This window comes from Zootoca vivipara, chromosome 17 (genome assembly GCF_963506605.1).
Source record: "Zootoca vivipara chromosome 17, rZooViv1.1, whole genome shotgun sequence".
Classification (NCBI taxonomy): domain Eukaryota; kingdom Metazoa; phylum Chordata; class Lepidosauria; order Squamata; family Lacertidae; genus Zootoca; species Zootoca vivipara.
The window spans coordinates 36,020,254-36,031,732 of record NC_083292.1 but is presented as its reverse complement, the minus strand read 5'-3'; the positions used below and the strand labels follow the sequence as shown (position 1 = coordinate 36,031,732).

General features: G+C 46.3%; 1 long non-coding RNA gene across 1 annotated transcript; it reads left to right on the top strand.

The window, feature by feature from the left end:
• Positions 1 to 8,670: 8,670 nt before the first annotated feature.
• LOC118076470 (uncharacterized) lies at positions 8,671 to 11,244 on the top strand. The gene is made up of 2 exons (XR_004691501.1): positions 8,671 to 8,740; positions 10,233 to 11,244. It is a non-coding gene; the product is annotated as an uncharacterized LOC118076470 (long non-coding RNA).
• Positions 11,245 to 11,479: the final 235 nt, after the last annotated feature.

Sequence of the window (11,479 nt, the reverse complement as noted above, 5' to 3'; positions counted from 1 at the left end):
TAAAACAACTTTGACCTTAAAAAAATATTGATGGTGTGCAACGAGATGTTCTATGGCCCAGATTTTATTTATTTATTTTTATTGCCTTGATAGCGCTCCTCCTCCTCCTCCTCCTCCTCCTCCTCCTCCTCCTCCTCCTCCTCCTCCTCCTTCTCCTTCCTGGAGCTCAATGGTTCTCTTGTTCCTTATTTAATCCTCAAAAGAATCTTGCGAGTTAGATTGGGATGAGAGGTGTTGATTGACCCAAGGTCACATCCAGTGAGACTCATCGCCTCTCCCAAGTCCTAGTCCAACACACTAAGCAATATATTTCTTTGATGGTTCATTTTGCCCTGACAACCTCTGTGGAGATTGCCTGATTTAAAGCAAGAAGTTTTAGATTGCCTGATTTAAATCAAAAATGTTGATAGGTTTGCTCCACCCCAGCCCACCCTCTTTCTCCTTTTAATTTATGCATTTGCTCATTTCTTATTCTTTTTCTTTAGTGCGTTTAATATCTGCCTGCCGCCCTAAGGGCCAAGGGTACATCACAACCATATCAAAACATGGCCTCAAAATCATTCAAAGTAATCCTCCTTTGAAATTGAATTATGCATTTTCCTTTGAAAAAATGAGCAATACTGTATAGGTTGCATCCGGGTAAGACCTACTCTGAGGAAACCCCTTAAAATAAATGAAATTGAATTCAGTTATTTCTTGCTTCTCTCTCCACAGAGCTCAAGGTGGTATATACAAAGTGTTCAAGGTAGCTTGAGGGTTGCTGGGGGGAGTTGTTGCTGGATTTTTTTTATTTTTATTTTTTATTTTAGATCTTGAGATTCATGTGGAAATTGTTCAGTTCAGTTGCGATGTTCTTATTTATTGTTTATGGCTACATTTGTTATGTTGCAGTTATGTATTCCTTCGCCTATCTGGACCCTGCAATCATCATAGGAGGCCCTTCTTCATGTGCCTCCTTTACGAGAGGTCAGAAGAATGGCAAGAGAAAAGGCCTTTTCTGTAGTTGCTCCCCATTTGTGGCACATTCTCCCTAGGAAGGCTCACCTGGTGCCTTCGTGATTTGTTGTTGGTTAATCGTTTAGTCGTGTCCAACTCTTTGTGACCCCATGGGCCATAGCATGCCAGGCACTCCTGTCTTGCACTGCCTCCCACAGTTTGGTCAAACTCATGTTCGTAGCTTCGAGAACACTGTCCAACCATCTCGTCCTCTGCCGTCCCCTTCTCCTAGTGCCTTCAATCTTTCCCAACATCAGGGTCTTTTCCAGGGAGTCTTCTCTTCTCATGAGGTGGCCAAAGTATTGGAGCCTCAGCTTCAGGATCTGTCCTTCCAGTGAGCACTCAGGGCTGATCTCCTTCAGAATGGATAGGTTTGATCTTCTTGCAGTTCATGGGACTCTCAAGAGTCTCCTCCAGCACCATAATTCAAAAGCATCAATTCTTCGGCGATCAGCCTTCTTTATGGTCCATCTCTCACTTCCATACATCACTACTGGGAAAACCATAGCTTGAACTATACCGACCTTTGTCGGCAAGATGATGTCTCTGCTTTTTAAGATGCTGTCTAGGTTCGTGATAGGTGTAAGCAAAAAGTCCCTCTCCAACCAGGCCTTTGGTTGATTATCATCCTATATCCTTTTAAATGTGTTTGTGGGACGGCAGGTTATTGTTTTGTTTTTATTCCCCTTTTTGCATCTTATCTTGTAGTTTTATGCTATGTGAACCACCCTGAGACCTTTGGATGGAAGACAGTATGCAAATGCAATTAAATAAAAAAGGAAACAAAATGTTGTAAACTGCCTCGAGCATGGCTTGAACTGTGGAAAGGTGGCATACAAATAAAATTATGTATGTATGTATGTATCTACTGCATGTAGATACATGGCTCTACCCATCTTCATTTAATCCCTTCAAGATCACTGTGAGGTAGGTTAGGCTGGAAGGCAGTGGCTGGCCAAAGGTCATACACAGTGAGCTTCATGGTTGAGTGTGGATTCAAACCCTGGCCTCTCCCAGGTCCTCTTAACACTGAGAGCCAGTGTGGTGTAGTGGTTAAGAGCAGTAGACTCGTAATCTGGTGAACCGGGTTCATGTCTCTGCTCCTCCACATGCAGCTGCTGGGTGACCTTGGGCTAGTGACACTTCTTTGTTGTGGGGGTTGTGGGGGAGGAAGGGAAAGGAGAATGTTGGCTGCTTTGAGACTCCTTTGGGTAGTGATAAAGCGGGATATCAAATCCAAACTCCTCCTCCTCCTCCTCCTCCTCCTCCTCCTCCTCCTCCTCTTCTTCTTCTTCTTCTTCTTCTTCTTCTTCTTCTTCTTCTTCTTCTTCTTCTTCTTCTTCTTCTTCTTCTTCTTCTTCTTCTTCTTCTTCTCTGCCCACCAATCCCAGGCGCGCAGCAGAAAAGCCTTTGGTCCTCCGATGGGCTCTGCTCCGCTTGGCAGCGGCTGCTGGCTGGCCTTGCTCTTCAATCCCCGGACTCCAAATCGCAGCCCCGGACTCTCGGCCTGGTGCCCCTGAGAGCCTGGCACCCGGGTGCCCCGCACCCCTAGAGCCTAGGGGTAAGCCGGCCTTGGATGCTGCCATGCCCCGGGAGGAGGATGTCATGAGTGATGATAGCGGTGAAGGTGGCTGCGAGGAAGCATCCCATTGCCTCTCCATGGCCACCGCAACCAGCCTCCTCCCTTGGGCAGCGGCGACTGGAGGGCAGGTGAGGAGGAAGAGAGGTTGCCTCTCCTACAGCCCAGCCCCTAGTGACACACTGGCTCTAAGGGGATGCAGAGGGCAAGGACCCCGCCGGTGGGAAGGTAAGGGGAGCAGAGTGGAGTGCAATGAGTATTTTTTAATCATCATCATCATCATCTGATTATGCATCTGAGTCTAATTTTGCCCCCTTTCTAAAATGTATTGATTGGTGTGTGCCTCTTTTTTGTAAATCTACTAAAGAATAGAATAGAATAGAATAGAATAGGGATTAAGAGGTGTTCTCAGGACAGTGGGAGGCATGTTTATTGTTTCCCTTTGGGGAAGTGATAGTGACACTCACCATTCTTCCGACAGGAAATGCTCTATGAGTGGAGGGACAAAAAATAGGGGGTTGAGGAGGGTCAGTTGGGGAGGAGTGAGAAATGCCCCTAGTGTCATCCAAAGAATGTTGGAGAGTATGTTGCATTTCGCCCACACAAGTCACAATAAATAATGACATAGCAGAGCATCACAATTAGGTACAACATAAATAATATAAAACAATTCACAAACAATCAGTAAAACAATTGCAAGTCATCAGCAAAACAGCCACCTTCTATAAAACACTATTAACAAGAGATTTAAAAAATAATAATAGGCTGAACGGCACAAAAACAAGTCCTATTATAAAATTCACAAAGCATTACAGCCCTCATAACCCACAGAATGATATTAAGAACATTAACAAACTAACAAACAAAAAAACAAATTAAGCACTGCTGAATTCACACTCTCTCACCCCCACCCCCATGACTCATAGTCTTCCATAGAATTGGAGAGTTGCCAGGGACCCAGAGTTCCAACTCCTAATGAATTACCTGCTACAGTTGCCTCAAAGTGATGTACAGTAAAGACAGAAAGGGGGGAGAGAGAGAGAGAGAGAGAGAGAGAGAGAGAGAGAGAGAGAGAGAGAGAGAGAGAGAGAGAGAGAGAGATTTTGTTTGTTTGTTTGTTTGTTTGTTTGTTTAAAAACAAAACAAAAAACAGCTGATACATTTAATACAAATCTAAAACAATGCAAAATAGACACCAATGTCAAGGAACCATTTATCTACCTGGAAAATGCTGCTTGAACAAAAATGCCTTCATTTTCCTCCCCTGGAAACAGTAGATCTAATGCATGGGTTGGCAAACTAAGGCCCGGGGGCCAGATCCGGCCCAATCGCCTTCTAAACATAGCTGCCAAGTTCTCCCTTTTTAAAAGGGAAATTCCATTATGCTGAATAGGCTTCCTCGCGAGAAAAGGGAAAACTTGGCAGCTATGCTTCTAAATCCAGCCCACGGACAGTCCAGGAATCAGCAGAACGTGTGAGTAGAATGTGTGCTTTTATTTAAAACGCATCTCTGGGTTATTTGTGGGGCAGAGGAATTCCTTCATTTCCACACACACCCATATAGTCTCTCCCCCCCCCAAAAAAAGGTCTGAGAGACAGTGGGCTGGCCCCCTGCTGAAAAAGTTTGCTGACCCCTGATAGTGGGTGCCTCTCATATCTTGACAGGAATGCTGTTCCACAGAACAAGGGCGGCCACACTATAAGCCCTGCTTTGGGTCACTGTGGAGTGGGCTTCAGACAACAGTCAGTCACAGCTGTTGATTTCAGCGCATCTATTCTCAGCAGGTTTTATCTGGACACAACCTTATATTTCTTTTTAAAAAGAGAAACAGGGCAGGGAATAGGAACATGTCACATAAAACACACACACACACACACACACACACACACACACACACACACACACACACAATATCCCTACTGAATAAGAACCAAAGGCCCATCCTGCTTTGCAAAGTGGCTGGCAGAATGATTCCCAGAAGCCAATCAAGACTGCATATATCCTTCCAATATTAAATATTCAGAGGTGCATTGCTTCTGAATGTGGAAAATCCCATTTAGATATCACAGTTGTAAGACATGGCTAGACTTATCCATGCCAACCCAATGGAGGCACGGGCATTGCTGCATCCTTTAGGAGACACACACTGAATGAGGATACATTTCTCTCAGTCCTGGAAGGGCCCTTTAAACCCATTCTGGATGCGCAAGAATTACCCTGCTGGATCAGACCGAAGGTCTATTCTAGTCCAGCATCCTGTTTTCCACAGCAGCCAATCAGATGCCTGTGGGAAGCCCACAAGTGGGGCAGGAAGGAAATAGCCTTTCCATCTGGTTTCTCCTCTTCAACATCTGGTATTCAGAAGAGCACTGTGAATACAGAGCTTCCTTTTGACCAGTGTGGCTAAGAGCCATTGATAGACCTCCCTTCTTCCTCTTAAAGTCCTATTAAAGCCACCTGAGTCAACACCTCTGATTTGATTAGATATCTAATATGCATGCACTATGTAGATATTAATATTAATCAGCCCTGAGTGCTCACTGGAAGGACAGATCGTGAAGCTGAGGCTCCAATACTTTGGCCACCTCATGAGAAGAGAAGACTCCCTGGAAAAGACCCTGATGTTGGGAAAGATGGAGGGCACAAGGAGAAGGGGACGACTGAGGACGAGATGGTTGGACAGTGTTCTCGAAGCTACGAACATGAGTCTGACCAAACTGTGGGAGGCAGTGGAAGACAGGAGTGCCTGGCGTGCTATGGTCCATGGGGTCACGAAGAGTCGGACACAACTAAATGACTAAACAACAACAACAACAACAACAACAACAACATGTAGATGTACCTACATTGAGACAATGTTAATACAATGTATAAGATTACAGGCAGGTAGCCATGTTGGTCTGCCGTAGTCAAAACAAAACAAAACAAAATCCCTTCCCAGAGGCGTCTTTCCTACTGGGGCTACTGGCGCAATGCGCCAGGGCGCCAGCCTCTCAGGGGCGCCCCAGCAAGTGGGGGAGCTGCGCGGCTTTGCTGGCAGCAGGAGTTCAGGAGGGCGCAGTGGAAGAGGTGGCGGCTGGATGCTGAACCTCCCAGCATCAGTTTGCCGCCCTCGCCCGCCTTCTCCATGTCGTGCCTTTAAGCCCAGGGAAATGCAACAGGGGGAAGCCAAGGGGGGCTTGGACAGCCACACAGCCGCCGCGTAGGCATTGCAGCCTCTCTGATGGGGCTGCGGAAGGAATCTCGAGAGGGGCCGGCAGGCCGAGACGGGAAGGTCAGCAGCAGCTGTGTGCGTCTTAAAGGGGAAGAGCGCATGAGAGAGCTGGAAAGAATTGCTCCCTTTCTCCGCACTTTCGCCTGCTGCTGCCCAAGGATCTCCCTTCCTGGTCCTTCAGTGGGAAGAGCCGGGATGCTTCCCCCCCACCCCACCCCACCCCACACACTTCTAAGAGGGCCTGGGGGAGGATTACTTGGACGCTGGTAGAGGGGTCCCGGGGGAAGCCTTGTTAGTCTGTTGCAGCAGAAACATGAGTGTATTGCGGCGCTTGTTTTAGAAACATTGGGGATGTGCCTCTGTGGATCAGGCTTCAGCGGCGTAGCGAGCCGCTGCGACACCCGGGGCGGCGAATTGCCATGCACACGGGGGGGGGGGCATGGCATCACTACGTAACGGTGCATGCATATAACGTTAATAATAATAATAATAATAATAATAATCATAATCATAATCATAATCATAATCATAATTGAACCTGTCCATCTGGCTGGGTATACCCCGTCCATCTGGCTGGGTTTCCCCAGTCACTCTGGGGGCTTACAACAGAAAAATGAAATAATCTATTAAACATTAAAAGCCTCCCTAAACAGAGCTGCCTTCAGATGTCTTCTAAATGTAGAGGGGATCGTAACCCCCCTGCAACTTCAAAACGGAGCCTAAATGGAGCGTCCAGGCTCCAGGTAGATAGTCCACTGGCACAGCATGCCATGCCATGCCGAGCGGGCTTTTTACCAGGAGGCCTTGGGAGCCACTGGGTGGGGCGCTGACTGTCACCCTCCCATAGTGGAACCTGGGGTGGCCTGCCCCCTACGCCCCCTAGCTCTGCCCCTGTCAGGCTTATATCCCAAGTGTTAAAACGTGGGGGGCACCAAGGGATCCTTGCACTTAAGATGGCCCTGTTACTTCCAGTAGCACCTTAGAGACCAACTAAGTTTGTCATTGGTATGAGCTTTCGTGTGCATGCACAAACTTCCTATCTGAAGATGGGTGCTGCACATGAAAGCTCATACCAATGACAAACTTAGTTGGTCTCTAAGGTGCTACTGGAAGGAGGAAAATTTAAAATGTATAAGAGTAATCACTGGGCATCACTTGTCAACATTGGGAATGGTTTGCTCATAAATGGTAGCAACTTTATGATGGGCACTGACTACACATGATGGTGATGAAAGAATCTCTTCTGGAGTTGGGCTCCATGCTATAATATGGCAACTGGATTGCGTCTGAAGTGAAACTGGTTTTAGGAAGAAGCCCCGAGCTCCTGCTGCAGTTTTGCTGGGTCACCCCACAAATGAAAGGGAGCTCCTCCTCTCCCCACTGCATTCAGCGGCAAAAGCTGGTAGATCTTTATAAAATCTTCAGATAAGTCATGGCTGCCGAATGTATGAACATTGCCTATCCTTGATCTCCCAGACTTCAAATTTGACTGTATTAAATTCACTCTTCATTACGGTTAGGAGCATACCCTCCAACATTTCTCTGGTGGAAATAGGGACACCCTATTCCATAATAATAGTATTAATATTAATATTAATATTAATATATCTGACTGAGTGGCAGCTTCCAACACATATGAAAGCATAATAAAACATTAAACATTAAAAAAACCTTCCCAATACAGGGCTGCCTTCAGATGGCTCGGCGGTTAAATAAATCCATACCCTCCAACATATCTCCAATGGGACATTCTACCATACCCTCCAACATTTCTCTGATGAAAACAGGGACATCCTAGGGAAAAGTGGGACATTCCAGGCTCAAATAAGAAACCGGGATGGCTTTTGTAAATCCAGGGCTGTCCCTGGAAAATAGGGACACTTGGAGGCTCTGTTAAGAGCTTTGAGCTTCTATCGGTTTAGTCCATCTTGATGGTGTAGTTGAAAGGTAGGCAATGTGGTATGCTCACTTTAACAGAAATCTAGTGGAGGGGGATTTCATTCCAGAAAATGGCATTCCTATTATAACCATTATTTTCTTTAAAAAGAAACATAGAATTACAGAATAAAAGAATTATAGAGTTGGAAGGGACCCCTAAGAGTTGGAAGCCCCCCCCCCATTTAGTCTAATGCCTTACAATGCAGGAATCACAGCTAAAGAATCCTTGACAGATGACCATCCAACATCTGTTTAAATACCTCCAGTGAAGAAGAGCCCACCACCTTCCATAGTCATAATCAGAAGGTTCTTTCGGTGCCTACAAAAACCCCACAACCATCTCGAATTAGATTTGGCTTGTGGCATACCACTATGTTGGTAAGGGCCATTGGGGGTTTGGCCCAGGCATGTGGGTCCAGATTGGACCCTTACCTCAATCGCAAGTCACTCTTGCTCAATGGTGCATCCCTTGGCAAAAGTAGTGTGAGCACACCAACATGAAGCACATCAAGATACAATGAGGAAAATGATGTGTGCTTTTAATTGTGACCCATGTGGACTAGAAGGAGGGCATGGCTGACCAACTGGGATTTGTCAAGCTCTTCCAAGGTAGGTTTTGTAGGGTGCTGGGTTCACCCAGTTCAGCATGACCAATGCCTACCCAAAATTTAGCAATGGCCATCCAAGGGTAGCATTATGTCTATCCCCCAGCTTGTTAAATATGAAAGAGCAGCAGGGTGTTGACGGGCATGGCATGCTGAGTTGACACTGAGATGCCTTTGATAAACTAATAGCCCCAAAGGAGGGAGGAAAAGACAATTAAAGCAATTAGGATGTTGCATCTGTGTGAGTGAGCGTGGCCTACCTGGGCTGATAATTAATTAGGATTTGAAAATCATGTGCACAAGGGATGTCTCATAATCAAAAGACTGCCCCAGATAGGGTATAAAAGGGCAAGGCATCCAACACTTCTCCAACATCCTCACTTGATCTCCATCGTTCAGAAGTCCAAGTAAGTCCTTGCAGTGATACAGTCTTTTAGTGATGCTTCAGAGCTTTATTTGATTCCTATTGTTTTCCTAATGTGGCAGTGGTGGTTGGATCTCAGAAGAACATTACTTGACTTTGTCTTTCTTTCAAATGATTCCTCTCCTAGTCCTTATTTACTTACAGTGGTGTAGCAAGGGGGGGCGATGGGGGCGGGTCGCCCCTGGTGCCACCTTGGAGCTGGGTGACACTCGGCACCCCCCATGGGGGAACTTTTTTTTTTCTGTTGCATGAGATTTTTCAACTGTTCTTATATGTTCTTTCAATGCTGATTTCATATCTGAAGTCGGTTTTGTTCTGTAAGATCTAGTCCCCCCCCCCCATTCATGATTTTCACTTTTCACCAGAGCCAGAGCCGTGTTTTTTTTGGGGGGGAGAGGTGACAAAAAAAATTCCACACTGGGTACCACCTGGGCTTGCTAAGCCTCTGTTTACTTATTTGAAAATATCTTGGCTGTAGGTTTTAGAACAGCTGGTGCTGGACTCCAGTGTTGTGTTGTAGGAAGAGTGTTGGACTAAGACCTGGGAGACCAGTTTTCAAGTCCCCATTTGGCCAGGAAGCTCACTAGGTGACCTTAGGCCAGCCACTGTCTCTCGGCCACTCAATACCTCGGTGGATTGTTGTGAGGGTAAAATGGGAAGCAGAGAAGCATGTACACAGAGAAGCATGAACTCCTTAGAGGAAAGGGAGGATAGAAATATAATAAATGAATTATCAGCCTTGGTCAACATTGCCAGTTACCAGGTAAGATGAGAGGTGGAGTCCAACTTCCTCCCTCTTGCCTTAGAATAAATTCATGTGGATTTCCAGCTTGGGGAATATGACACTCCTGCTGTTGCTGAAATATAATTCCCCTCATCCCTGGCCATTGGCTGTGTTTGGTGTGGCTGGTGGAAATTGCAGTTCTCTAACAAAACTCAACTCCATCTACACTAGATTAGATCAATTAATGTAGTTAACGTGGTAATGTCTATTAATTTCAGTGGGTATACGCTGAATATAATTTAGTTGTCTGTAACCCTCTAATGGCAAAAAGGGTTTGGAACCTTTAGGATTGTATCCAATAATTCTGGGAGGTATAGTTTGTTAAAAGTGTTGGGAATTGTCAAGAGACTCCCAATTCCCCTCACAGAGACACAATTCCCAGTCCCCTGTGAAGAGGGCTTGTTAAACTACTCCGAGAACTATAGTTCTGTTTGGGGAATAAGGGACAGACTTCTGACAGCCTTAACAAACCACAGCTCCCAGAATTCTTTGGAGGACGCCATGATTGTTGCAAGTGATGCTATAATGCTTTTACATCTATGGTGAGAATGTGGCCTTAGTTTTGATCCAGCCCACAGTATTGTGCTCCCCTCAGTGTTACTCCATTCCGACACTTGACCCTTTCTGAACTTCGCTCTGCCTAGTCAGAAGTTCCTCCAAGTTGACTCTGCTCTGTGCTGTGTTGTTTCAGATCCAACTCCTTCTCCAAGCAACATGAGCATCTTCAAGCACCAATCCCAGTGTGACCCAGGTTATTGCAGACCCACCTCCTCCAGCAGCTGCCATGGAGGCTCTGGGCATGGCTACAGCTCTGGAAGTTGTTATGGAGGCTCTGGGCATGGCTACAGCTCTGGAAGTTGTTATGGAGGCTCTGGGCGCAGAACCCGCTATAGTTCTGGAAGCTGCTATGGTGGCTATGGGCAAGGAGGTTACGGGCGAGGCTACAGCTATGGCAGTGGTTGCTATCAGCCACTGAGCTATGGTGGTTTTGGTTCCAGAGGCTGGGGCTATGGTGGTCAGGGTTGCGGACGTATTTGCTACCAGCCAATAAGTTCTGGCAGCTGGGGTTACGGTGGCCGTGGTTGGTACCCACAAGGCGGATATGGTGGCTTGGGCTATGGTGGGTACGGATATGGGGGCTGTGGTTATGGGGGCCTCTATGGCCGTGGCTCTAGCTGCTATCAGCCATGCTATGGCTATGGATCCAGGCGTGGAAGCTTCTCTTACCCCATCGTCCGAAGGAACAGCATCTGTGGACCCTGTGGACCCTGCTAAGCCCTGGAGAGGACCTTCTAGTGGAACGTGAAGAACCAATGCAGGCGCAACAAATGCATCATTAAGCTTTGCCGGGCTCTGCTTTCGGAAATGCTGAGCCCTGAAGAATCCCAGCAGGAATCAGTGGGTACGCAGCACTTCTGCAAACCAATCCTGTACCTGCCTCTGTTAAACTGCTCTTTACTTGCTCCGGACTGTTGTCTCTATAAAGGCAGATCTAACGATTTATGCTGTGGCCACTTATTGTGATATAGATATATTTTGTCTCCAATGTGACAATAGAAACATCATTTAGGTCTCTGCCTATGTCCTTTCACTCAGATCAAAGCCAACGGTTTTGCAATGATACAATCCAGTTTATGATCCCAAATTTCAAACGCCAACAATAATAACCAACCCAATAAATAAAAGCTTGCTTTGCATCATAATTCCAGTCTTCTCGTGTTGTTTTATTGTCCACACACCTAACCTTTGGTTCTTCCTCCACACAAATGCGGGTAAATACTCCAAATAGAAAGTAAAGCTTATATCTGACACTACACAGCATTCTGTCACACTTGACCATGACCAATAAATAGAACCCAAGATGTGCAGATGAAGGGAGTGGGATGCAAACGAGAGCCCACTCAGGTCTTGCAATGTCACTGAGCTCCATAGCAGATA